The sequence below is a fragment of the Panthera tigris genome, chromosome D4 (assembly GCF_018350195.1).
Source record: "Panthera tigris isolate Pti1 chromosome D4, P.tigris_Pti1_mat1.1, whole genome shotgun sequence".
Taxonomy (NCBI): Eukaryota; Metazoa; Chordata; class Mammalia; order Carnivora; family Felidae; genus Panthera; species Panthera tigris.
Genome location: NC_056672.1, coordinates 78,299,457 through 78,326,087, shown reverse-complemented (window position 1 = coordinate 78,326,087; position 26,631 = coordinate 78,299,457). Strand labels below are relative to the sequence as shown.

General features: G+C 45.5%; 1 long non-coding RNA gene across 1 annotated transcript; it reads right to left on the bottom strand.

Annotated features, from left to right (window-relative positions):
* Positions 1-1,126: 1,126 nt before the first annotated feature.
* Positions 1,127-25,960, bottom strand: LOC122233105. The gene is made up of 3 exons (XR_006210564.1): positions 25,697-25,960; positions 23,549-23,607; positions 1,127-1,297 (listed from the first exon to the last, which is right to left on the bottom strand). It is a non-coding gene; the product is annotated as an uncharacterized LOC122233105 (long non-coding RNA).
* Between the last annotated feature and the right edge of the window lie 671 nt (positions 25,961-26,631).

Genomic DNA, 26,631 nt, shown 5'->3' with positions numbered 1-26,631 from the left:
AATCTTCAACTCCCTCCAGATTTCCACTGTATCACTTCAGCCTAAACTCGGTCACCTTCATGTCACCAAGTCTAAGGTGTATTCTGAAGTCGTCTCTCGACCTCTCAACCATTGGAGAAATCTACCATTAGATGACCATTGGATCATCTACCTACTTGGCCGTCCTCATTCCCAGCTTCTCCTGCCAGCCCCTCCTTTTCTACCTAAGATGATATTGAGCTCCCTAGGGCTTAATCCTGAGCCTTTCTCCTCCTAGGATCCCTGCGTTGCTTTAATAGGCTCTGCTTCTCTCACTGGTCACTTCCTCCACGGACAACCCAGACCCTTCCATGATTGGGTTTCATCTCTATGCGATGGCTCCCACATTTGTCCCTCTGGTCCAGACTCTCTCTTGAGATGTAAGCTCATGACTGCTCGTTGCCCTGAAACTGCCTCGTGTCCCAATCTTCACCTCTCACCAGCCTCAGGCACATGCCCTCCTGCTTCTTTTCCTCTCGGGTTTCTCATCTCCCTTAATCACCTAATTTCTTATGTCAGCAACTTGGGATTCATTTTTGACACCTTGCCTTCCCTCTTCCCTCTGCTTTCACAGATCGTCCATCACAAAATCTTATTGAATCTATGTCCAAAATGCCACGCAAATCTACCAACTCTTGGGCACTCTCTCTGCTTCTCCCACCCTGGTCAAAAACAGCCACCTAATCGCTCGATGCCCTTTGGATTTGTTCTCAGCATTATAGGCAGCATGCTTGGTTTAATTTTTAAATCAGAGTCTGATCATTTTGCTCAACCACTTAATATCTCCAGTGGCTTCTCTTTAGTGCTAGAATGCAGGTCATAATCCTTTCCCTTGGCTACAAAGACCTGGCATGATCTGATCCCCCTACCCCACATCCTGCCTCTCCCCACTCTTCTTATCTGTGGGGTCCACTCACTTTGGCATTTCATCTGCCACTTTCATGTAACTTGCTCCTTCTTATCTCAGGGCATCTATACCTTCTGCGCTCTTTCCTTTAAAAAACACTCATTTCTTACCAACACCCCTGAGAGAAGTGTTTCCTGACCCATTAGATCCTCCTCTCCACCAACAACATTAAAACTCTTATGACTTCCTATATTTTTCTTCTGTTCCATTTATTGATTTTTGAATTATACAATTATTTGTATAGTTTACAGACTTCATGGCTGCTTCCTTGATTAGAATGTAACGTATGTGACAGCAGGCACCAAGTCTTCTGTGCCCTATGATTCTAGAAGTAGCACTGTGCTTGTCACACAATCCTGGTGCAATAAAAGCCTGTAGAATAAATACAAATTAATGTCATTAAACTTTTTTTGAAAATGAAGGGCAGTGGATATAGAGTATTTTGTTTTAATTTTTTTTTAACGTTTATTTATTTTTGAGAGAAAGAGACAGAGCATGAGGGGGAGAGGGACCGAGAGAGAGGGAGACCCAGAATCGGAAGCAGGCTCCAGGCTCTGAGCTGTCAGCACACATGTGGGGCTCAAACTCATGAACTGTGAGATCATGACCTGAGCTGAAGTCGGACACTCAACCGACAGAGCCACCCAGGCGCCCCGGGTGTAGAGTATTTTAAACCAAGGTAATCTATCTCTTTGGCTGTCCGTGGCCTTGTCTGGGGAATGGAGGGAAAAAGCTCACCTCGTCTATTTCATGAGCATCGTAATAAGAGCGTGAGCCACAGAGGGCTTTGTGGATCTCTGTAAATACACAACAAACTGCTGTTAATGCTCTTTGCTTCAGACTGGCCCTAGAAATAGGAGAGTTGGCTGCTTTTGTGATAGGAAGAGACAAGCTTAGGTCTCTAGTACGGCCTTGAGAAAGTCTATCTCTCCAGATCTCTGTTCTTCTAGGTATAAAAGGAAACAATTTCGTCCATTTCTTCCACATGCCTTTAAGGTCCATTCCTTCCAAGCTATTCCATGACCAGTTCATGCACACCGAGGTACAGAGACGGCTTAATCAAATGCTTTGGCAGACAATTGGTATTGTCACGGATGGCCACTAGGAAGTGGTGAAGCTCATCTCCAAAGCGAGGCCACATTCAGAGGGCAGCTTGGGGCTCTGCTCCTGTGTGGCCAGTTCTCATAAACGAGCTCCGGACTTGGTTTCAGGGGTCAGGATTTCAAGTCCAGATCTGCCGTTTCCTGTCAGTTGTAGGACCCGGAGCTTCTCTCTTATACTCTTGGAGCCTCAGTTTCCTCACTGGGAACGCTAGGGTTAATAATACTGACCTCACTGAGCCGAGGTGGGAGGAAGCAAGATCATGGTCAGGAGAGTCAGGCTGTGCTTCCTCCTAACCTTTTTCAGCAGGCGGGCACGTGACATCTCCTGGAAAGTTGGGAGGGAGTGGGTGCTGTTACCCTTTTAGGCAGAAGCCCGCTGTAGAGCTTTGGAAACAAAGGGCGTTTCTAGAAGCATTAGCACTTTAAAGTAGCAAATCATTCCCCGTTCTTAGCCTGCAGTGCAGAGCCCAATTTTTTAATCCAGAGATGGCAAAATTGGGCCTGGAGTAACTTGAAACCACAAGCTATCGTCTCACCAATGATTTACCAGCTGAGGCTACTCTGAGCTCAGAGGTTTGCACACTGCCCAGGGCCCCCGCTCCAGGGAATCTTGTCTCGCCCAGAGAACGACTCTCTGGAGATGAATACGAAAACACTGTTTGTCCTGTGACACTCTCCTGGAAGCCGCGCTTCTGGCTATGTCCTCAGAACATTCTAGTGTCCACCCATGTGGAGTGGTTAGCGAGGGACAGGACCTCCCAGTAAGAGGTATGTCTTAAATCATGTCTGCTAATAAATAGCTCTCTGTGTGTGTGTGTGTGTGTGTGTGTGTGTGTGTGTGTGAAAAGGCCATCAGATATAAATAGCTTAAAATCCAAACTCTGCCATTGACTATCTTTATAAACTTGGGAAGATTGTTTACTTGTCTGAGCCTCTAGTTCTCCTCTTCTGAAAGGTTATATTAATGCGTCTGTGATGGGAGCAAAAGACGAAATGCAGGTCAGGTGTTTAGCTCTACGTGTGACACGTTCTAGGGGCTTACGGCCTGTCAGTGATTTTCCTTCCTTTGGGAGAGGGCAAGAGGTCACCCTGGGCCACGCGATTTGAAAGCTGGTGCCTACAGGAGCTATTCCTCGCTTTGGTGGCTGTATCCGTCATCTGCCGCTGCGTAACAAGCAACCACAAATCTCAAGGCCACGGAATGAGCATTTATTTATCCTACAGCTGGACCTAAGCAGGCAGCTCGAAGCCACCCATTGGCAAGGTCTCTTCAATGTGCTCCTTGCCCTCCCTGGACCAACAGGCAAGCCCGGTATGTTCTCGTAGAGATAGCAGAGGTGCAAGACAGCCAACAGGAGCACGAGATGGCTCCGGAAGCCTAGGTTCAGAATGGACGCCGTGTCACTGCCACCCCTCACCCCCATTGTCCAGCGCCAGTCACGCGGTTCTGCTCAAATTTAAGAGGGGTTAAAATGCACTTGGTGATTTGGGACGGAAGGAAGTGAAATCACTTGGCAAAGGCTGTGAATACAAGATGGGGTAAATAACTGGGGCCATTAATAAAATCTACCAGAGCTGCTATGCGTCCGACACTCTTCGTTTGTCGTGTGTGTGGACGGGGAACACGCCATAAAAGGTAGAAGGAGTAGGAAGTGGTAGGAAGAAAATTATTTTCTCCCCTCGCTTCTAGTAGCTAAAGCATGGAAAATAAATGAAGCCGGCGAATCATGTAGTTCAGCCCAGGATATTGGTTCTTTTTTTTGTTTTGTTTTAATTCTATTCATTTTTATTTTCTAAAATCACTTCGGATTCATCTTTTTATCAAGTAACTTCGGCACATAGTACAAAATTCAAAGGATCTGAACAGCCATATTCTAGAAAAAGGACATCTCCTCAGGGTGCCTGGGTTAACCATCCACCTTCGGCTCAGGTCATGATCTCACGGTTCGTGAGTTCGGGGCCCGTCTCGGGCTCTGTGCTGACAGGTCCGAGCGTGGAGCCTGCTTCGGAGTCTGTGTGTCTCTCTCTCTCTGTCTCTCTGCCCCTCCCCTGCTCATGCTCTGTCTCTGTCTCTCTCAAAAACTAAATAAACATCAAAAAATTTAAAAAAAAAAAAAAAAAGGACATCTTCTCTCTCCATTTCCCCGTCATACAATTCCCTTACTTACGAGACTCTTATAGCCAAGATGGGTTTGTAGCCTTCCAGGGAAATCTATTTAGATACATGCATCAGCATCCACATCCTTTTTCTTAACACGAAGCATGCACACACCATCGCGTACCTTGACTTTTCACTAGACAATATATCTTGTAGATCTTGCCACAATAGGAGCAACCTTTTTCCGTGAAACAGCTGCCGATGTTCCTTCAAAAAGGGGGACTGTGAGTCTTGAGGGAGTAATCCAAAGCTTCCGGGTTAGTTCGAAATCACTTGCAAGGCTTCAGCGCAGTGGGGAGTTCGGCAATAAGGACGCGAGTAGAAGGTTGGAGTTCGGGGAACAGGATGCCTGAAGCAGATGATTCCAGGGCCAAGAACTTGTCTGTGCTCTGTCTCTTTCCATTCCTACCTGTACCACCTATATCCCCCAGTACCTTTCTTCTCTGCTATTTACATGAAGTTGGTTTCTTTCTTTTTTTTTATTATTTTTTTTATGTTTTTATTCATTTTTGAGAGAGAGAGAGCAGGGGAGGGGCAGAGAAAGAGGAGATACAAAATCTGAAGCAGGCTCCAGGCACTGAGCCGTCAGCCCAGAGCCCGACGCGGGTCTCAAACCCACATACCGTGGGATCGTGACCTGAGCCGACGTCGGACGCTTAACCGACTGAGCCATTCAGGCGCCCCCGATGTTGGTTTCTTTCACGTGTAGTCAAGAACTGTAACGAATACGGAGTGGTACCAGGAGGAGGAGTAGGCCGCAGGCTGTCCGTGGGAGACGTGGGATTGATGGATTGATCGATCGTGCAGGATTGAAGATGGTGACGATCCCCTGGTATTGAGTGTCGGGAATCTCAGAGGAAGAGGCAACGAGCGGAAAGGCACCAGCCCGGTGTCTGTGCCTTCATACACTGAACACTTCCTGAGCTCTTAACTTTATTAAGTTATTATTCTAGGTGTCGAGAATCTAGTGAAAGGAAAACAGACAAGGTCACTGGCCTCACGGAACTCATATTCGAGTGAGGAAGAGACAATAAAGAAGCAAACAAACGTATAGCATCATGTCAGGCAGCGATGTCTTATGAAAAGGCAAAGAAGACAAAAGGGGGGCCATCTTAACGAGAAAGAAGAAAAGAGGCCACCAGCCTTCACCGGCACAAGATTCTGCTCCATTCGTGCCTTTCTGCTTCCAGGCTGACTGCACAGACGGGCCGTCCTCCGGCCCATGGACGTTGAGAGGCATCTCCCTTATTATTTATTCCCCCCAAAATCTGCTGTCATGTTTGACCTCTCCGCTAGAGCTGAGTATCTCCTGTAAAGAGGCTGCAGGTTGCAATGCCCTCTGCCCAGGTGGAACCTTCGCTAACAAAGACCGCTCACTAGCACTGGTGAGCAAACGAGCGCCAGGGAGGTCAGACGAAATGAGTGAGATTCGAGCTTCACTCCGCAAGCCTCCGTGACTCCGTGTTGCTGACGGAACCGCGTTCGCCCTGTTTGGCATTCGGGGCGCTCCCTCATGAGACCCAAAGTTGTCTTCTCGAGGCTCGTGCTCATTTCTCCCGATCGGAATATTTCCCAGCAAATGGTCATTCCCTTCCCTGGGCCCCGGAGGTGGGGCGTACTTTCCTGTTCCACTTCGGGACCGGCCGTGTGCCTGGCGGTGGCCAGGACCAGGTGACGAGAGAGGCGACGCGGTCAAAGGCGTTCAATACACGTGTGCCATTTGGTTTGTTCTCTTGAGCTTCTGTGAACCTCCAGGGGAAGAAGAGTCCCTCTCGGCCACTATTCCAAGGAGGTGGTAGGTAGGCACCTGTGGATGAGACGTGTACCAAACAACGTCTGGACTGTGAGTGGGGAAAACACATAAAAACTTGTCGCTCTACTCCACTCCTTTTGGGTGGCTCATTATGTAGCATGTTTGCGACAATAGGACTCCGGTAATCGACTAAATAATTCACTGCTTACCTCCTAAGGCTTCTATGTGGGATTTTTGCCTGCAGGGTCCCATCCATCCGAGCTAGACTTTCTCTCTCTAAACATCTTATCTGCGTGTCTAAAGCATAATTGCTAAGAAGCTGTCTGGGAGACAAGCACACACGGACTTGAGTTCCTGTTTGGCCGCCTATTAGCTTTGGGGAATCATTAGTTTCCTGTGCCTCAATTTTCTCAAGTGTAAAATGAGATTAATAATGTTTCCCTTGATAGGCTCTTGCAAGGATTTGGTATATCACACATGTAAAGTTTGTGCTCAGTAAATGTTTTGATGTTTATTACATTTTCTTAGATAACGTTGCAATAACCCTTCAAGGCAGGGAGTTTTACCACCATTTTACATGCGAGGAAACTGACGCTCGGACAAGTTAATTTGCTTGGCTAACAGTTATTAGGTGGCGAGATGAGGATACATGCTGGGCTGCTGGGATCCAGGACCCGTACCTTCGCAGCCGTATTAATGTTGCTTGGATGATCGCTGAGGTTTCTTTCAGTTTCTCTACTACATGGTTCCTTGGTCAGAAATCTAAGTGCCAGAGGCCCAAATAACACAGGTGTCTCCTGTGAGCCCAGCCTTTTCCAAAGTGTGAGATGCACACTGTTGATGGTCCAAGAGGCAATTTTGATGGGGCAGGACACTGATGCCATCAGATATCAAATCATGTTGGAAGAAAGTCATTTCCTTTTCAATGTCAAAGAAAAAATCTTCGTTGGGTGCTAACATCTTTATGCTTCTTTAACGCTTCTAACACTTGCTAGCCTCCCCGTTTCCATCCTTTCTTATAACAAAGTAAGAGCACACTCCGGGCACAGAACTTGGGATAAGAAATGGTATCCTGTTAGAATTTCACTAACTGTGCGGTTTCTCTAACAGTTATTATGGCTGTTGTTGTTGTTTTCCCACTGTCTTTTATACAAACACATACTTCTGGCTTTCCATTTAGTAGGAGAATTTAAATCCCTCTGGAACATGCGTTTCTTTAACTAAAAAGGGTTAATTTAAGAAACACAAGTTAAAGGGTGCCTTGGTGCCTCAGTTGGTTAATCTGACTCTTGATTTCAGCTCAGGTTCACGAGATCAAATCCTGTGTCGGGCTCTGCACTGACAGCACGGGGCCTGCTTGTGATTCCCTCTCCCTCTCTCTCTCTCGGCCCTTCCCCAGCTTGCACTCGCTGTCTCTGTCTCTCTCTTAAAAAATAAATAAATAAACCTAAAAAAGCCTTTTAAAAAGGGAAAAACAAGTTAGTTAAATAAAGAACATAAGTGGTCTATGAGTAGTAAAAATCACGAAGATGGTGCTTGAACCACAGTCGTGTGGGAAGTACCGTGTTATGAAGGCGTTCGGCATTTTACTTTCATCCATACGTCTCTGGCAGCCTGCCTCGTGCCCTGTCTCCACTCCCGAGCCAGCATCTCCGTCCCCATGTAAACCGAAATAACTCCTAAGGGGTCTCTGACGGTGAAACTGTGTTCAGTTGTAAACATTTGAAACACCAACACGAAGCCTGTTTGTTTGCAATCATGTAGCCCACTAAAAAATAGACAAAACTGGACAGCCGCAACCCTGGGGTCCCCCGCTGGTTAGCTATGTGACTACAGACAACTCGCTCCAGCAGTCTGAGCCCCAGTAGCCTCCTTTATAAAAATAGGTGATTTACCTAGATGATCTCAAAGGCCTTTTCCACCGAAAGTGCGTGAAGATTTTCAATATTATTTTTGTTGAAAGAATCACTTTACCATTGAGAATTTCAAATGTTCTTATAATAAACCCCCAGAATCAAGGGCAACAATGTATTTGCAATAGAAAGTTCATTAGCATTTTTTGATAGTTTTTGATCATTTTTGCATGTATTAAAATGAAACATTTGGTAAAAATTAAACATTATATGCAAATGAGTGCAACCAGCCTACTTTTGGAATAATAATTCATTATCTCCCTTATAATATATGTGAGTGGCTTCGTTTTATTTTCCAGTACACCATAGCTATTAAGTCAGCATGTTGGAAGTTGACCAAGAAAGTATAACAGAGGATCCAGTCTTTCATTTACATAAGTCCCAGAATTCCACCTGTCGAAATTTGATGCTATGAATAGGTGACAAGACTGTCACTCGATGTTCATTTATAATGTTGTCACTGGAACCTAATAAACATTTAGGACATATTTCAGGAATTGTATTTTTGTTTTGTTTTGTTTTGTTTTGTTGCCAGAAAGAAGCAAGCGTATCCGTGCTATGGAAAAAAGGTTCTACACTGGAAAGGTACTGTTAGCAGTGTTGCTGACTTTTTCTCCTGTGTGTTTTCCCTTCTTTTGCTTTTTCAAACAAGAATCACATAATTATGATATTAAGCTGGAAGGAAATATGAGATTCTTTGGCTTCAGTGCCTTCACGTGATAGGTAGAGAAATTTTGACCCAGAGAGGTCTAGCAGCTTGCTCCTGGTTACCCAGATCGTATCCGTGCTGGAACAAGAACCCAAGGCTCTTGACTTCTTACTCAGTGTGTTTATGCAGCTCCGCATGCATTGTTATATAAGATATAAATACAGAGACTATAAATATATATGCAAACATGACAACCAATATGTCGATTTTTCTCCGAAGTCAGTTCTAGAGAATCCTGAAGCTAGTCAGGTTTCTCGTCGATATCGTATCACTTGTATTTCCTTCCAACCTCTTTCTGGACCAACTACCACAACCAAATGACAGCCTTTCCCCCCACACTGCCACCACTGACAGCCCAAGCCACTTTTTTGGAGACATGAACTCATGCTGCCTTGTAGCACTGTGTGCGTGAAATTTTAATTCAGGTAGGTTTTGTTTATTGGAGCAAATTGTACCTTCCTTAAGGGGTAAGACTGCTCTCTCCCCAGGTTTCTGTGTTTTGTGGCACAGAATGTTCAGGACCAGAATGTGGGACGACTAAAGTGCACAGAACCTTAAAAATAAAATGGCCTGGGACGCTTGGGTGGCTCAGTTGGTTAAGTGTCCGACTCCTGATTTCAGCTCAGGTCATGATCTCATGGTTCGAGAGATCAAGCCTCACATCAGGTTCTGTGCTGATAGTGCAGATCCTGCGTGGGATTCTCTCTCTCTCTCTCTCTCTCTCTCTCTCTCTCTGCCCCTTCTCTGCTCACACTGTCTCCCTCTCCCTCTCAAAATAAATAAACAACAAAAACATTAAAAATGGTCTAACCTACTTCCTTTACTGAAATTAGTGTTTTGTCAAAGATTGCATGAGAACAAGTCAAAGGCGGGGTCCTAATAAAATAAACACAGCCTTCTGATGCTAATAATATAAAAAGATGAATTGGCCCTGGAGACAGATGTGTTGCACAGTTGTGACTTTAAGGTTACCAAAACGTATGTCAACTTCATTTCATTAAAAATAAACCTTAAGGTGAAGTTGATACATTATGGATACATCTTACTGTGACCATGTAAATGTTGAGTTATTAACAACTAGGCTGGGAACCCCAGGGCCACAGTTCCCCAAACAGCATGAATAAGGAGTCACTGGGACATATTCACAGAGGCTGAGTCTCTGGATGGTCTGGAGGGTGAACTCCAGGAGCAGCAAAGAATCTGCAGACCTGAGACCACGTGATGACAGGTAAACAACCCCCTTCGCCTTTGCCAGTTTGCCCAGCCCATGAGGCAAGCACGGTAGACTTCAAAAGTGTGCAATGGGATTGTGACAGGGCACAGACAGGCTATAAGCTCTGGAATCAGAACTACCCGGGTCTGATTCCTTGCTCCTCTTTATTAGCTGTACGACTGTGAACGAATGGACTTGTTTTTGTGAGCTTTCTCTATTTTGTAAAATGGACCTAATGATATCTACTTCTTAGCAGCGTTGCTAACATTAAGTTAAAGGAGAAAATTTAATAAAGTACTTTAGACAAGTAGTTTGCATACAGTAAGTGGTCAATAAAGAGTAGTTATTAATTAATAATAGCAGTGGCATAAATTATGGGAGCAGCCCAAGTGTCCATCAGTAGAGGAATGGATAAAGAAGATATGGTAAATAAATATACGATGGAATGTTAGTCACAAAAAAGAATGGAATCTTGCCATTTGCAACAACGTGGATGGATCTATGCTAAGCTAAATAAGCCAGAGAAAGACAAATGCCGTAGGACTTCACTCATATGTGGAACTTAAGAAATAAGACAAAGGAGCAAAGAAAAAAAAGAGAGAAAAAAAATCAGACTCTTAACTATAGAGAACAAACTGATGGTCGCCAAAGGGGAGGCAGGGAGCGGAATGGATGAGATAGGCGATGGGGATGAAAAGTACCCTTATCATGATGAGCACCGAGTCATGTATAGAATTGTTGAATCACTATATTGTCCACCTGAAACTAATATAATGCTGTACATTAATTATACTGGAACTTAAAGTAATAATAAAAACAAAGTTAACAAACAAAATAATAAAAACAAAATAACAGCGGTGGCATTCATAACTGCAGAATTTAACCAATATACTTGAAAAGCAAGACCGTTATCGAATCTAATGGCACTAATTATGAGCTGCCTTATACTACAACCATATTAAGAGTCTTATCTTCTCTGGACTCTAAGTTCCTTGAGGGTAAATGCATCACAGATATGAAAATTGAGACTCCGAGAGATTAATGCTTTGGGCTCCAACTACCATTCCCAAGAAATCCTAAAATCTGAATAGTATCAATTGACAGGGATATTTTTTGGATATTTTTAAGACAAACAAGCACAGTACTCCTTTGCTTACCAAATAATTGCGACCATGTTCCTCCTATTGAGTGTGATATTCTAGGCTTCTCCGTGAGCCCAATCTACCCTCTCTGTCTCTTCTCAATCCACTCCTCCACATGAAGAATATATTTCAGACTCTCCGGTCTTCTCACCATTTCCTGAAAATGCCTTATGGATTCGTTCTTCCCCTAGTCACCCTCTCTTCTGCTTGGAGAAATGCAACGTAACATTCAAGAACGAGCTGTGAAGCATTCTCCAACCACATCAGGAAGAAGGGGATGACGACAATGGCCACCATTTACTGAGCCCTTAGCCCTGCCAGGCACCTTGTTCTTAGAAGTCATCCCATGTTCTGTGACCCCGTGATGGCAGCGCTCTCCCAACTCAACATGAGGGCACGTCCCTGACCTGCGAAGTCCCAGCACAGATCCTGATGTAGGTTCTCAAACACTATCTGTGGAATCAGTGATAGGTAAGATTAGGGTTATAATTAGCAAGTGTTTGTTGAATGAAAATACTGTAGAGAAGATTCAAATTATCAGACTGGAGATTGGGTGAATGACTCTAAATTGCCTTCCAACTGTAAGACTGATGATTTAGCTACCCTCATGTTCAAATAAATCCCCTCACGTTGGGAATTAAGAATAGAAATAAAAAGCAGAGACACTGTGATCTCATGCATATTCGAGCTCCCAGACCTCCCTATCCGAAGAGGCCCGGACGTGGATTCACATGCAGTCGCACATCTGGAACTATTCCTTCCCCACCGCCTTGGCAGAATCCCTGTGGCTTTGCAGCAGACCGTGCATGAGGGTATCTATAAATAATCACCCAAATGTAATGCCACCCAGCCTGCCGGGTTAAATATAGACATTGGATTAGCTCCAGGGAGGAGGGGACAAGTGATTCCCAACTCAAAGAAATTGTTATGAATTCCATTTGCTGCGTGAATATGTACATTGGATGTTTCCTTCCATAAGGATACCAAAATAGCAATTAACTCAAGGCTAATGTTATAGCTGCTACTGTCTCCCCTGCTTAATCTCTCCCCATCTGGATCCCAACACAGATGCTGACGTGTCTAAATGTGTATGTCAAGTGACAGCTCTCTCCACACCTGTTCTCAGTATACCTGCCCTGCCCCCTGCTCACCGCCTCTGATTCCCTTTGACGGGAGAAGGTGCCGCGTGGGTTATAGCATGCCATCTTTCACTTTTATATCGTGGATCTCAATAGGATAGTGGGAAGGACTGACCTTTGACTTCATTCAGAGCTAGGCGGAGTCTGCTTCCCAATTTATCAGCTGTGTGGTCTCGGGGAAGTCACTTAACCTCTCTGAGTCTCATCGGTTTCTCTGTTTATAAAATGGAGATAATCTTGTTTCCCTGATAATGCGCTGGGAAGATTTCACAAGATCCTCTGAGTAAATTGTCTGACCCACCGGCAGACTCTGAGTGAAACAGCCCCTCTCCTTCTCACCTTATAATCTCATTTTATAGACCTCTGGAGATGAAATGGTCATTAGTGATTATCTGGTCCACTGCTTGCATTTGCAAGGAAATTGCGGGCTAGAGAGGTAAATAATGTGTTTCAGAGATTGTCAGATAGAGTTAAAGATGGGGCGCGGCCCAGGATTCATGTGTTCTGCCTTCAGGGCCAGCGTTTTTCCCAAAATCATTCGTTCCTTCACTTATTCATCTATCCTTCATGTTATGCGTGCATGTTTTAATATTTGTTGAGCACCTATCAAACAGCAAGTGTGAGAATCGGGAAATGGGCAAGCAGGTGCAACTCTCACCACCACCCAAGGTGCTCCCAAGTTGGCACAGGAAAAAGTTAATAATATTAGCTAATATTTTTGAGCTCTCTTGTTACTCCACTAAGTGCTGGGAATTGTTCTAAGTACTTTACATACTTACCTCCCTTAATCCTCCCAAACTATATGAGTTATGAATTCCTATGAGAAAAACTGAGGCACAGAGCGGTTAAATGATTTTCGTAAGATTACGTGGCTCCTAAGGGGTTGTTACAGCATTCCACCCCAGGCATCGTTATTCCCAAGTTCATGCCGTTAACCAGTAAATTATTATCATCTCCTGATGCAGAAATAAGACCAGTGATTTTCACACAGCCGTCCAGGGAAACATAGGGACCGTCGGAGTTCAACACTCGGCCACTCCCACCATCCATCCAGTGGGCATCAGGGAAGGAGCCGATTCGGGGAATGATGTTGTCCATCTGATATTGTTAATGAACTACGATGTCATTAATTCCAGAGGTGGCAATTTGATAGAATCACATGGGCCCAGGCGTAAGACTCCAAGTGAATCACAGGAACACAAGATAGAGGAGACCAACCTTAGGTTTGGTAGCACTTCACGATTTGTAAAGCACTTTCACACATAGTTGCTTGAGCTGCACAGTACCGCCTTCGTGAAGAGGGCAAGGCACGGAGGGTAACTCCAATTTTACAAATAAAAATACCTAGACTCAGAGGTGGTAGCTTTGGTCAAAGATGCTAAGCAAGATTATAGAACTGATTATAAGATAAACATAAGATACAGTCCTTTAGGGCATTTTCTGTCCTTTACCTTGCTCTCTCACCCTTTTGTGTTATCTAGTTTAAAAATAAAGAAACCCTAAGTAAATAAGAGAAAGGGATAATTTCTCTTTCCCGACATCAGATGTTTTGTCATCAGGGTTTAGTATGGTTCTCGATCTCAGACAGAGCTCGGTGAAGTCCTCCAACAAGAACACACAGTATAGATATTCTCCATTTTTGGCTAAAATGAGAGGCATTTGTTGCCGGAAGAGCAAGGCTATAGGGAATGATAGCTCGCATTTTTGCCCTGAGAGAAAGATTTACCAACCTTACAGTGAACAAAAGCAGGACACAGATAAGCCCATCATGTTTTATAAAAGAAACTGTGCTTGGGGATCATACAAAGGTTCTGCTCTATATGACAAAAAAGTGATAACATTATCTGTTGGAAGCTTTTTTAAAGACAGTCGTAACACTCTGATGGTCCAAAACATAACCTCTGTGGCCTCGGGCAGCATAACATTTTGAGGACGCCTTTCTGATTGGATGAGTCAGCAGTGAAATGCATTCCCAAATAGACTGGAGTGAGTGCTGGCAAAGTGAGCGGGTTTCCGCTGCATTACCGTCAAACGGTTCTCAACATCCCTTTGAAAACCAAGGGCCTTCTCTTAGGAAACATATAGAAGCACATACGTGCAAAGTTTTAACACGCTTTCAAGGAGTCCACAGACCACCCTGGGGCCTCATCATATACACTCTGGTGATGCATATACGAAAGTGTAAAAATCTCAGCGTTTGAAAATTTCTTAGTTACACTTAAGAGGTGTTAGATCTGTATATTTCCAGAAACAGGGACTGTGCCTTATTCATTATTATGTCTTCAGTGACCAAGAACATAATAGATATTCCAAAACATTTGGGTGAATTGAACTGACCTAAAATATGGTTAAATGCTCTATCAGTCAGCTGTTACTGCATAACAAACTACCCCACAAGGTAATGGCTTAAAACAATGGCCATTTATTGGACCCATGATTCTGCAGGTGAGCAATTTGGATGGGGTTCATCTGGGGAGTTCCTTTGGTCTCAGCGAGGTCCCCATATGTGGTTTTGGTCAGTTGTGAGTGAGATACAGATTGTTTTTGCTGATGTTGACTGAGCTCTGTAAGATATATAGGGCTTGACTGAGACAACTGGGTTGACTCATCTGCAGTCCACATGGTCTATCATCTTTAGAAAAAATTTTTTTAATGTTTATTTATTTCAAAGAGAGAGAGAGACAGAACATGAGCAGGGGAGGGGCAGAGAGAGAGAGGGAGACCCAGAATCCAAAGAGGGCTCCAGGTTCCGAGCTGTCAGCACAGAGCCGACGCGGGGCTCGGAGATCATGACCTGAGCCGAAGCCAGATGCTTAACCGCCTGAGCCACCCAGGCGCCCCCACGTGGCCTATCACCTTTAATCAGTGCGACATGAGCTGGTTCACATTATAGAGACTGGGAAAACATACCTTCAGGTTCAAGATCTCTTGGCTAGTGGTCAGGAGCCAAGGGCACACTCTGTTCCCCCCAGGTCCATTTTGCACTACCCCCATAGGAGACTCAACTTTAGTTGGTCCCTACTTAGTCTCTCATGTCTCCTAGTGTCTTCCTTTTGATCTCAGCCAGAAAAGAGCAGACTCATTAATTCCCAGAAATATATTAATGACTCATCTGTTAGCGATGTACCTGGTTATCAGTGGCAGCATCAGCCATGGGTGGCTTGGGGCCAAGCAGTCCGAGGAGGCTGGTGAAGCCATGAAGAGCAGGCGGGCAGGGAGAAAGGGTGGATGACTGGTGCCCATCAGGCTGACCAACTGCAGACCCTTAGGCCGCAGCTCCACTTAAAGGTGAGGGCGACGCTTCACCTTTCCACGACTACAACCAGATTTCCTAGAGGAAATCCCCGGGGGGAAGAAAGCAGCCTGGATTGCCCGAAAGGCAGGAGGGTGGAGTCAGGAAACACTGAGATTGGAGGTAATGCTGTTAATGTGACGCACCCGTTTCTGGAGGATGGAGACCCCCACGGGAGGCCTTCTCGCCACCCTGTCTTCTGACCAGGATAGGAGCTCCCTCCCTGAGCTCCCATGGCCTTTCTCCCTGCACCTCATCCGTAGCGTCGATCGCACGTTTAACCCACCGTGTTCCCCACACAACGCAAGTTCTATGAGAACAGAGACCTCCTCCGTACCGCTATTATTCTCCCAAGCCTGGCATATGCGAGGGGTCCGGTACTTGTCGATGCAAGTTATTTACAATCCTCTTTTATGGATAACGTGAGAATCTGGGGAGAGGACACAGGGTCAGGTCTAGGATATAAGCCACCGAGATGCAGTTTTGAGACTGGTTTCTCCGTGAGTCCACCATTTTTAAAGTTTCTCCCCATCTCTAAAAGTCTGACGTTCCCAATTCAACTTCAGAGCCAGAAGTTTTCGGGAGGGGTCAGGTTGCTTATGACGGGGTCTATCAGATTGGAAGCAATTCTGATGTAGGTGGAAAACAATGATAATAATCATAATAATCGTTATCAAAGAGGCTTGTTGTTCTTTTCAACTCTTATTAACCTGGATTTTGTTTAAGAGGTTTCCAATTAGCTTCTTGTAACTGCACAGTTAACCTTTTCTGAGCTTTTCTCTTCAGGCCCTCTCTCCCCAAGCCCTTGGCCCTCATTTCTGCCCATGGGGCCTCACAGGAATAGCTGGAATCCAGCCTCCTGAACCGCTCCTGAGCACGGGATAATTGCAATATAATTAATGAATTAAAAAGAATGAAATGTTTTAAGTGCTTTCAATATTCCCTTTCCTATAATTATCTACAGGAAACATGTTCATTAACAATCCTGTGCTGACAGCCCCCCGGCTCTGGATAAGCTAGCTCAGCTTCCAATAAGAAAATGAATTGATGACCTCTCTAGCTCAGGCCTTCACCTTCCATGGGGAGAGGAGAGGCCAAAGCAGGGCCATCATTTGGAAAACTGGCGACCAGATCAGGCTCCCTCCCACACCTTCCGTCAGGTCACCTTGACTCGTCTCAGATGCCAGGGATATTCTCTCTGCCCGTCTCCTCCGATGTGTTTTACACTGTCCCTCAGGGAAACACAATGCTAGCCGGTCCCTAGTAATGCTCTCATGTCTCATATTGTCTTCCTTTCGCCCTCGGTGAGAAAAGAGCTGAATCATTAATTCACGGAAATATGTGAATGACTCAGATCCTTTCACGCTGTGCCTTGCAGCCAGGGGTATCACCATCCATGATGGGGGACCAGAAGGTACTCAGGGTCATACAGTACACTGGGCATAGATGCCTGGAGCTAAAGTTTCTTTGACCATTGGGAGGAAATGTTTATATCAAATGGAATATTGGTATTGCATAATAGAGAATTAAAATGTGCATGGATGTCAAAAACTAAGGCAGTATACCAAAAATAACATGTTTATGGGGAACTGTTTCAAATGGGGTCCCCAAGTGCTCCAGGGACACCCGGTGACTGACCAGATGTATGGAAACATTTCCTGTGAAGTCTGGTCTCATGAGAGACTCCTGTTATCAGTACTTAATGCCAACCCAGAACAACTAATCTTCTATACTGGAATCATGGAATGTCCACGATTATGGTAGACTACGAAAGGGGCATTTTGGAGGAGCGTCCCCTCCCAGAACCCCATACACTTACTTATTTTTAGATATGTGAGTTTCTAATATGTACAAGGTAATAAGGCAGGTCCAGTGTGGAATACATTGACAAACGACACAGGATCATGCATTCAAAAATCGTCTAGGCTGTGGGGTGCCTGGATGGCACCTGGGTCCTGCCGTTGATTTCAGCTCAGGTCGTGGTCTCATGGTTCGTGAGACTGAGACCCACATCTGCTCGGGATTCTCTCTCTCTCTCTCTGCCTCTCTCTCTCTCAAAATAAATAAATCAACTTTAAAAAAAACAAAAAACAAAAAAACCCCACAAAGATTTTATAGACTAGTGGGGAAGAGATGGCTTCTATCTATAAATAACTGTAATGGAGACAGGGCTAGGTAGTGGGAGAGAAGGACTTTAAACGTGCTTTGGGAGTCCAGAGGAGGTGCTATCATCTTTAGCCCAAGGGACTTGGGGACATGTCATGGAGAAGGAAGATTTCCAGCTACGACTTGAAGGACAGGTAACGGCTGGATGGGAAAAGATGCAGGAGTATGGCTGTCACCATGTCAGGAAGCAATCCTTAGCAGAGATACAGAGACTGAGTCCAGGGAACAGGGGTCTGGCCGGGATGGGACAGATGAAGCTAAATGCACAGTTGGGGTGAGGTCGCAAGGAGGCAAGGCTGCATGGCAGTTGGGGAAGAGTCTCTGAAGGAGTTCACCTGGCAGACCAGGAGGTTAAATCAATAGCAGATTTTAGGCTTATGAGCAACAGGCGTCTTTGTGCTTCGGAAAGACAGCAGTGTGGTCAGGAGGGACATGCTTCAGGTGTGCGGGATAAACACGGAGGCAGGAACTCATGTTATGAACCTGGCAGAAGTGTTCATGCGGGCGGCAGAGGATGATGGCTCAGACAAAACCAGATCAAACCCCACCACCGTCACTGCTTGGGCAAGGGACACCGGGCTGCCACTGTGCCGTGGAACAAACACAAATAAGTGGAAATCAGAGAAGCAAGCAGGTGAGGTATGTGCAAAGGAGCCAGAGGACACAGTGAAAAGTGCTGAAAGCCACAGGCACTTAAAAAAAGGCAATCTGTTTATATAATCAAACCATCTGGGTGTATATTTTTGAGACAGGTGAAGTTGGTAACCAATGAAGTATTTATTGGGATCATCTTTGAAATATTTACCAAATTCTGATTTGGGTGGTGGCTCTAAGAGGCAGGCTTGTGGGGGGGGGGGGGGATACTGCAGATGAGTTGGACAGGGAACAGGTCTGAGCAGTTGTCAAGGTAACAGAATGAGCTGGGACAAGTGGGCACGTCTCATTTCCTTTCCTTTCCTTTCCTTTCCTTTCCTTTCCTTTCCTTTCCTTTCCTTTCCTTTCCTTTCCTTTCCCTTCCCTTCCCTTCCCTTCCCTTCCCTTCCCTTCCTTTCCTCTTTCCTTTCCTTTCCTTTCCTTTCCTTTCCTTTCCTTTCCTTTCCTCTTTCCTCTTTCCTTTCCTCTTTCCTTTCCTTTCCTTTCCTTTCCTTTCCTTTCCTTTCCTTTCCCCTTTCCTTTCCTTTCCTTTCCTTTCCTTTCCTTTCTTTTCCTTTCCTTTCCTTTTTTGCCTTTTACTGGGTGAGCAATGTTGGGCAAGTTTCTTAAAATCTCTGAGGTTTAGTATCCTTATCCAGGAGCTGATCTTATGATCATATTTGGCTCCGAGGGTCATCATGTGGATTAAGTCAGGTAATACATGCACATCATCAAACAGAGAACGTGGTATTGACTAAACACTCAGCAAAGGTTCCTTACTGTCCTTTTCACTGTCATGGTTGTCTTTGGTGTGCCATTCTCCGTTTGTCTCCTAGCCTAGTCCTTAAGGAACTGTAATATCATTTCACCATTTTCCTATCTGGTCACTGTCTCACAGCTAACAACTTCTCAGGAGTTTTTGTTTGTTTGTTCTTTGTTTGTTTTGTTTTGTTTTTTAAAGGACTGAGCCCACTCTCTGTTCTGGAGAATTATGTATTACTTAGAATTATTCAGTTGCAAGGAACAGAAACGCAAGTGACTCAAGCTAAAAGGAGAACATGTAGTTTCACGTGGCATGTTTTGAGGATGACTGAAGAAGCTCAGGTAGAGGTTCAGGGATCTCTGGTTTGCAGGTCTCAAATCTGAGTTCTTCAGTCAATATAATCATCAGAAGATTCAAGATGGCCCCCAGTGGATTCAGGCTCGCATTCTACCCGGTGAGCAGCCCTCGAAGAAGAGTATTCATTGGTTTGATATGGTTCTTCTCCCCATCCTAAACCATCCTCTATGAGTAGATGGTTAGAATAAACTAATTGAGTCAGGGTTGGTTTGTGTTCCCACCTGTGGAGCCAAAGGCTAAAATGAGTCTCTGAACCCCGTGGAGTTAGAATAAAGGAGGGTGGCTTTGTAGCACAGTGATTCTCAAAGTATGGTCCCTGGGTCAGTAACATCAGCATCCCCTGAAAAATAGCTAGAAATACAAATTCCAGAATACAATTATATTGTACAATATATTATTATATCAACCCTATTATTATAAATATAATAATTCACTTCTTTATATAGACCTATAAAATCAGAAACTCTGAAGAAAGGGTTCAGGAATTCTGTGTGTGTTTTTTTTTTTGTTTTGTTTTGTTTTGTTTAGAGAGAGAATGAAAGAGTGTGAGGAGGGAGAGAAAGAGAGAGAGAGAGAGAGAGAGAGAGAGAGAGAGAGAGAGAATCCCAAGCAGGCTATGTGCTCAGCACAGAGCCCGGCGTGGGGCTTGATCCCACGATGCTGGGATCATGACCTGAGCCGAAATCAAGTCAGACACGCAACCGACTGAACCACTCAGGTGCCCCAGGAATCTGTGTTTTAAAGTCCCCCTGTGTGATTCTGATGTATGCTCAAATTTGAGAACCACCATTCTAAAAGAAAATACACAAACAGATTTCTAGAAAAGGACAGAAGTATGGTGAACGAGCAGAAAAAAACCAGATGCCTATTATAGGCTGCCCCCTAATAAATCAGCACACCCATTTTACAGAAGGGGAGCCCGAGGGTCCAGGAAATAATGAAACTATGCCAAGACTTCATGTCTGCTAAGCCCAGAGCCACATCTGGGACTCAGATATCCCACTTCCTAATCCAGCACTCCTACTACTGAAACACTGTAACAACAACAACAACAACAACAACAAAGGACAAAATTCCTTGCAGCAAGGTATTGCACCTGCTTGTGTGGACTGTTCATTTTTTAAGGAGCTTTTTTTTCACCTAAGTAACCATTACTTAATAGTGGATTGCCCAAATGCGTTTTCAAGACCTGAGCTTCTCTACTGCCCTGGAGGGAATAAGCCCCTGAGAAGTGATGGGTACATCACGCACCACATTTCCATTGCGTATCTGCTCACGTCCCAGGAAGCTTCCCATGCCCACAGGTTCTGCATGGCCAGATGACATGATTATCTGCAGATGTTACTGACTCCGGGGCCAAGTTATTCATATTTTACATTTGAAAATCATCTCCCAGCGAAGGCCAAATGAAATGACCTTTGCAGAATGAACTAGACTGAAGTCAACAAGAATTTATTGAGCAGGGAGTATGTGGCCAGGACTGTCAGTCAGGGCTGAACTTGTGAGGGAGGCAGAAAGCGTGGGCACTTCCCCAAAGGAGATCTCAATCCAGTTCGGCAGCTGACAGGAACACAACTAAAACAATTACGGAATTTTACAGGTTCTCTCGTCCTCCCGTTGTGCTAGCGTGTGCCCGGCACGTGAGCTTTCTTTCTATATTTGAGGACTTCTTCACATTATACATCTTGATGGGAAATAGTCCGCGCCCCACGATAGAAGCTGAAAAAGCCAGTTAGAAGCTTTTCCAGCTAGCCAGGGATCGAGAGCATGGATGGCCAATCAGAGGTGCCTGGCTGGGGGTCGTGGTATAGCGGGTGGGGGAGAAAAGACTGGGAAAAAGTTCATCGTAGTGGTGGCAGTGACACCTGCCTATTTTCAGGGCAATGGTGACAAAGGTGCCGGAGGGTGCGGGAAGCCGCGTGTGGGAGGAGTGCTCAAGCTGGCTGTGGATCCCGATGTTAAAACAGTGAGCTCCCAGGATCCCTACCAGATTGCTTGCGAGCTTATGTTTGTGATGGGCTTTGGTGGTATAAACTCCTTTGGTCTTCTGGTGGAACTTTGAACTTCTCAATATCCTTCGCTAATCTTCTATCTGGCTTAAATCTCACCAGAGTCGATCTCTGTTGCTTGCCCCTTTGTATCCTGGCTGAGGAACACTGCCTCCTGTCCATGCCTCCATACATCACGTTCTCTCCCACCGTCGGCTTAGGCTGGGGGTTCCTTCAGCCCAAGACCACGTTTCTCCCCTTGTCTCCCCTTCTTTTCACCTAGTTAACCCCCGCTCGCCCTCTAGCCATTCGACCTCAGCTTGAACCCCATTTCATCATAGCAGCCCTCGAGCCCTGGAGCCCCTCTCTCCTTTTGCCCCTCCCCTGACCCTGCCATCTTCCTTTGAAGCACTATCCGGCCATCTCCCCAGACTAGATGTAAACTACATGAGGGTAAAGACTCTGTGTTTTGCTCACTGCCCAGCATGGTTTTGGGTGCTTGGAGGCTGCACCATCTGGGATGGCCCAGTGGGTTGAGCAAATGAAGACTGGTGAGATATGTGGTTCACACCTTACGCACTATAGTCCTTCTGCAAAGGGCCTGTGGACCCTGGAATCGCCAGGGAAAGTTTCTCGCAGTAGAGGGAGGTTGAGTTGAACTTTGAAGTATTTGTGGACCTTGAATGTGGGGGATTTGGACCGAGTAGCATATCCCAGATTGAGAGAACAGCATGGGGGCCAGAGTAGGGAAGGGGGGAGTGTCACTGTGTGCTCAGAGGACAAGCAAGTGACTTAGCTGCTGGAACAAGGGGTCCGTGCAGGAGAGGAAGAATAGGTTAGATCACATCAGTAAGAGAAGGTAGATTTGACAGACTTTTAGGAAAGGAGTCTAATCCTGGTTCTGCTATTTTTTAAATCTTTTTTTAATGTTTATTTATATTTGAGAGAGAGAGAGAGTGAGAGACAGAGCATGAGCTGGGGAAGGGCAGAAAGAGAGAGAGAGGGAGACACAGAATCTGCAGCAGGCTCCAGGCTCCGAGTTGTCAGCACAGAGCCTGACCTGGAACTCGAACCCACTAACTGTGAGATCATGACCTGAGCTGAGGTCAGACACGTAAACGACTGAGTCACCCAGATGCCCCTCTGCTATCTTCAAGCCATTTGATTCTAGGCAGATGCCTTATCCTGTCTGAGTCTCAACTTCTGCCTTTGTAAAACAGGAATAACATCCAGTCCACCAATTCCTTGGAGTAAAGTCTAAAGTAATTTCTAATGTTTCTTCTGAAAATCAGACATGACTGTCTCCTGCTATCAACCTTTCAGTGATGCGGTTGCCTAGAAGACAAAGCCTGAGATCTATAGCCAGGGTTCCAGGTCCTGAACCATGTGACCCAAACTTACTTCTCCAGCCTGGCTTCCTGGTGACCCACCCGCACACTCTGTTCACCTTTCCTCCAGCTCTTTCCCACCTCTGTGTCTTTGCACATGCTTTTCCCTCCGACTGCAATGCCTTTCTCTTTCTGGTCCATCTGGTGAGCTTCTGGTCGTTACCCGTTTAAACTCAGCTTATGCCCCCTCCTCCAAGGAGGCTCTGTTGCGTCAGTGTTAATCATCTGGCTCCCTTCACAGCTCACATGGGTGTCAATGACGACCTTCTCCACAAATTGCTATAACCCAGCACCATCTTTGTGCCTGGAACAGAATAGGCGCTCGCCAACTGTGTATGAAGTCTAATCTAGTGTGGAAACCACCGAAGAGTAGCCACCGTCATCTACCAAACATTTGGTGAGCATCTATTATGTTCCAGGTGAAACATTAGGCCACGATGCACTGGTGGTTGTAGTAGAGCCATGCAGACCAGAATGTTCTCACTAACAGCAGGGGCTTGGGAGGACCTATTTCCAATCACCTCCATTGCCAGATAAGACAAAAATGCCCAGAGAAGTGAAGCGTTTGTGTAAGGGCACAAAGTAACTTACAGCAGCACCAAAGAGGAACCCACTTCTTGTGACCCTGAGCTTGAGAATACGTCCATATCGCCACCTGCTTTCATGCTTATCATGGCTCTAATTATCCCGCCGCTTAGCCACACTCGTTAACGCCTATTTTTATAGCCCCAGCTAACATTGTGGAGGATTGATATTCTTTTTTTCCTACCTTTATTAGCACATTATGCGACTGGAAGTCATAGCCTATGTTTCCCCCCGTTTTTAAGACGAGTTTACAAAGAGTGACTTCCTAATATTTGAAGAGTTTCTAAATTACAAATTCAGAAAATTTCCATTTCCACCCACCTCCTTGCCTGCTGTAGCAATTCTGGAGCCATGTGGTGGTGATTTGTAAATCTTTGAACCTGTAACAGGAGAACGGATAATTCTAAGAGTGCGTCTAAAAGAAATAGTTGACATCGTTTGGAACAATGAACCATCCTGTCATTGGAGAGGAGACCTGAGACAGCATGAATGAGATCACGTCTGTAAAACGGTCTGAGCCCCTCGGAGGCAGCCCCTCCATAAATACACGGCATTGTGGTTCCAGCCTTTGTAATACCACGTAACATGAGCACTACTCATGGTGAGAGGAAAATGGTCTATACGGGGTTTCATAAAAAAAGGCGCGTGCTTGCTCACTCCTGCCTCCTGGCTCCCACCTCTGTTGTGGCCTCTGGGCCAGTATTTGGCCCTGTTTTCCATCTTGCCCCTTAAAATAGGCATGGATGTGTTGGAAAGAACTCAGCTAAATGTGCCATGCCTTCAGTAATTCGTCCAGTGTTTACGGAGAGCCTCCCGTGTGTCAGTCGTATGCTAGGTCCGTGGTAGCTTGAGGCAAGTCTGTCCTCGAAGTCTTATCCCCAGCCCTCCCTGAGGCCCCAAAAAGTTCTTGCCTCGAGGGGTTTTCCTACCACACCGAAACTCTTCCTTGTTGCGCCACGAGGGCTCAGAGCTCACATTTGCGCAAACATTTTATGGGTCATTTTGTAGGATCCTCAAGGATAGGAACCATTTTCGTTTTGTCGCCCTACAAAATGTATTGCCGGTGAGAAGTGGCAGTGATATAAGGATAAAGGAAGACCATTCATTCAGTCGCTCACTCGGCCAATATTCACCAAGTGCCTGTAATGTGATGGGAGGGCACTATGGATATAGGTAAGAATGAGAGGCATAAGTTCCCTCCCCTCAAGAAGACAGGTAACAAAGACGTAAATAAGTAAGCACGTAACATAAGGACAGGGGGTATAAGTTTTGTGAATAAAAATAAACCAGGGTGAAGGGACTGAAAAACAACTGGAGGCCATTTTAGATAGACTGGTGACATCTGGATAAGACCTGCGAGAAGGAAGGAACCAAGCCATGTGGATAACTGGGGATTGATGATTGCAGGCAGAGAGCAAAGCAAGTGCAAAGGCCCTGAGGTTTAGACATGTCTGTGGGGTTCCAGGGCCAGGAGTACAGCGGAGTAGAAAGAAGTGTAGCAGGAAAGGAGGTGAGAAGGGCAGGCAGGGGTAGCTTGTTGAGGGCATTTGGCCAATATGGGAGCTTGGGCTATTGCCTCCTGCCTAAACTCCCACCTTTCTCCCTGATGTCGGTGTCTCATCTTTCCCATCTTCCCCGTGCATCTGATTTTAAAATCTCTATCCAATCCTGGGCAGATCATGTCACATCCATCCTCAAGGCTTGTCAGTGGCTCCCTGACATTGAAAAAACTAACTTCGGGGCACCTGGGTGGCTCAGTCGGTTAATCGCCTGACTTTGGCTCAGGTCATGATCTCATGGTTCATGGGTTTGAGTCCCATGCCAGGCTCTGTGCTCATAACTCAGAGCCCGGAGCCTGCTGAGGATTCTGTATCTCCGTCTCTCTCTGCCCCTCCCTGACTCTCTCCCCGCCCCCTCAAGAATAAATAAACATTAAAAATATTTAAAAAAAATAAAAACTAAGTTCAAATTACTCTTCATGGTAATTTAGTGGATGTTTCAGCATTTTCCAGTCCTACCCTGGTTTGTATCCATCTGCCTTCCTTCCCCTCTGACTGCTTCAGAACACGTGGAAAATGCCCAGCTCTTTCTTAGCATTGATCACGCCATTCCCTCAACCTTCTCCCTCTTCTTCGTTGCTCATCCTTCAGGACGTGGCTCAAATGCCACCCCGTCTTCCATCCCACGGTCACAATGAATCTCTTCCCTGTGCGGTTCACCATGGGTGATCCATTGGTCCGTGCCCGATTCATTCTGCCTCAGTGGACATAACTTGTGTGTGTGTGTCGGAACCCAACGAGAGTGTCAGGTGCTTGAGGACAGGAATTTTGTTTTTAGTTACTCCTGAGTTCTCAGAACTTTGCACAAAGCCTGGCATCATGACCAGCTCTTGGGAAAGGTTTGCTGAGTGACTAGTGATCTTCACTGGAAGCAAACAACCCCAGGAGCTAATATTTGTTAAGGACTCACCGTGGACTTGGTCTTAGGGTAGGAACCTTATGTAGATTCTCTCATTTCGTCTTCACAGCAGTCGGGTAGTCGGGGGGTATCACCAATGCCGAAGACAGAAATTCAGAAAGTGAAGGGTCTTAACCACGTTCACTTTGACACTAGAGCCTGTGTTTTTAAGCATCACCTTGGACAAAAGCTCGACAGCAATTCAACTCAACTTCCATGACGGTCAGAACCAATTCACAGAAGGGATGGAGAGATTCTAATGGACTGACCATGAAGAGGAACTTCTTGTAAACGGAATGTTTCTCAGTTCTGGAGTGTGTTGCCAAGGACCGTGATGGGTGAAGGTCAGGTTCACCCTGGGTTCACCCAGGTTTCTGGGTGAAGCCAGAAAGAGCTGGCTAGGATTAGGCACTCCCTCGGCGGTCCTTGGAGAGCTGTTGTTCCCAAAGTTGCCTCCACAGCCTTTATTTTACCCATAGAGAATAAAGAGCTGAGACCCATATTCAAAAGTCCTTGATCTTAATCCTGGATCTGAGTATGACCTGGCTAGGAAACTCATAGTTTCTTAGTCTTTGAACTGGTGGCAAATGTCTCTAACCATACAGTTGTGCAGCTGTCATTACTAGCCGTCCTTCTTCCCTCCTTCTAATAACATGCCCTGATGGTTATTTTACTACCAGAAAACATCATGTCCACCACATGGACAAATGACATATAGTCCCTATCATCACCAAGGAGTTTATATTATCCTTAAGAAGATAAAACACATGTTCCCAAAACATGATATGCATCCATTTGTGATAGACACCAATATAGGACCTTGTACATAGAAAATGCTAAACAAGTGTTTATGGATGATTGACTGACTGGGTTAATTAAATACCTCAAGAAACACTCGTCCAGCATTACTGAGTTCCTGGCCTCACGTCCCGTAAAAACGATGGAGA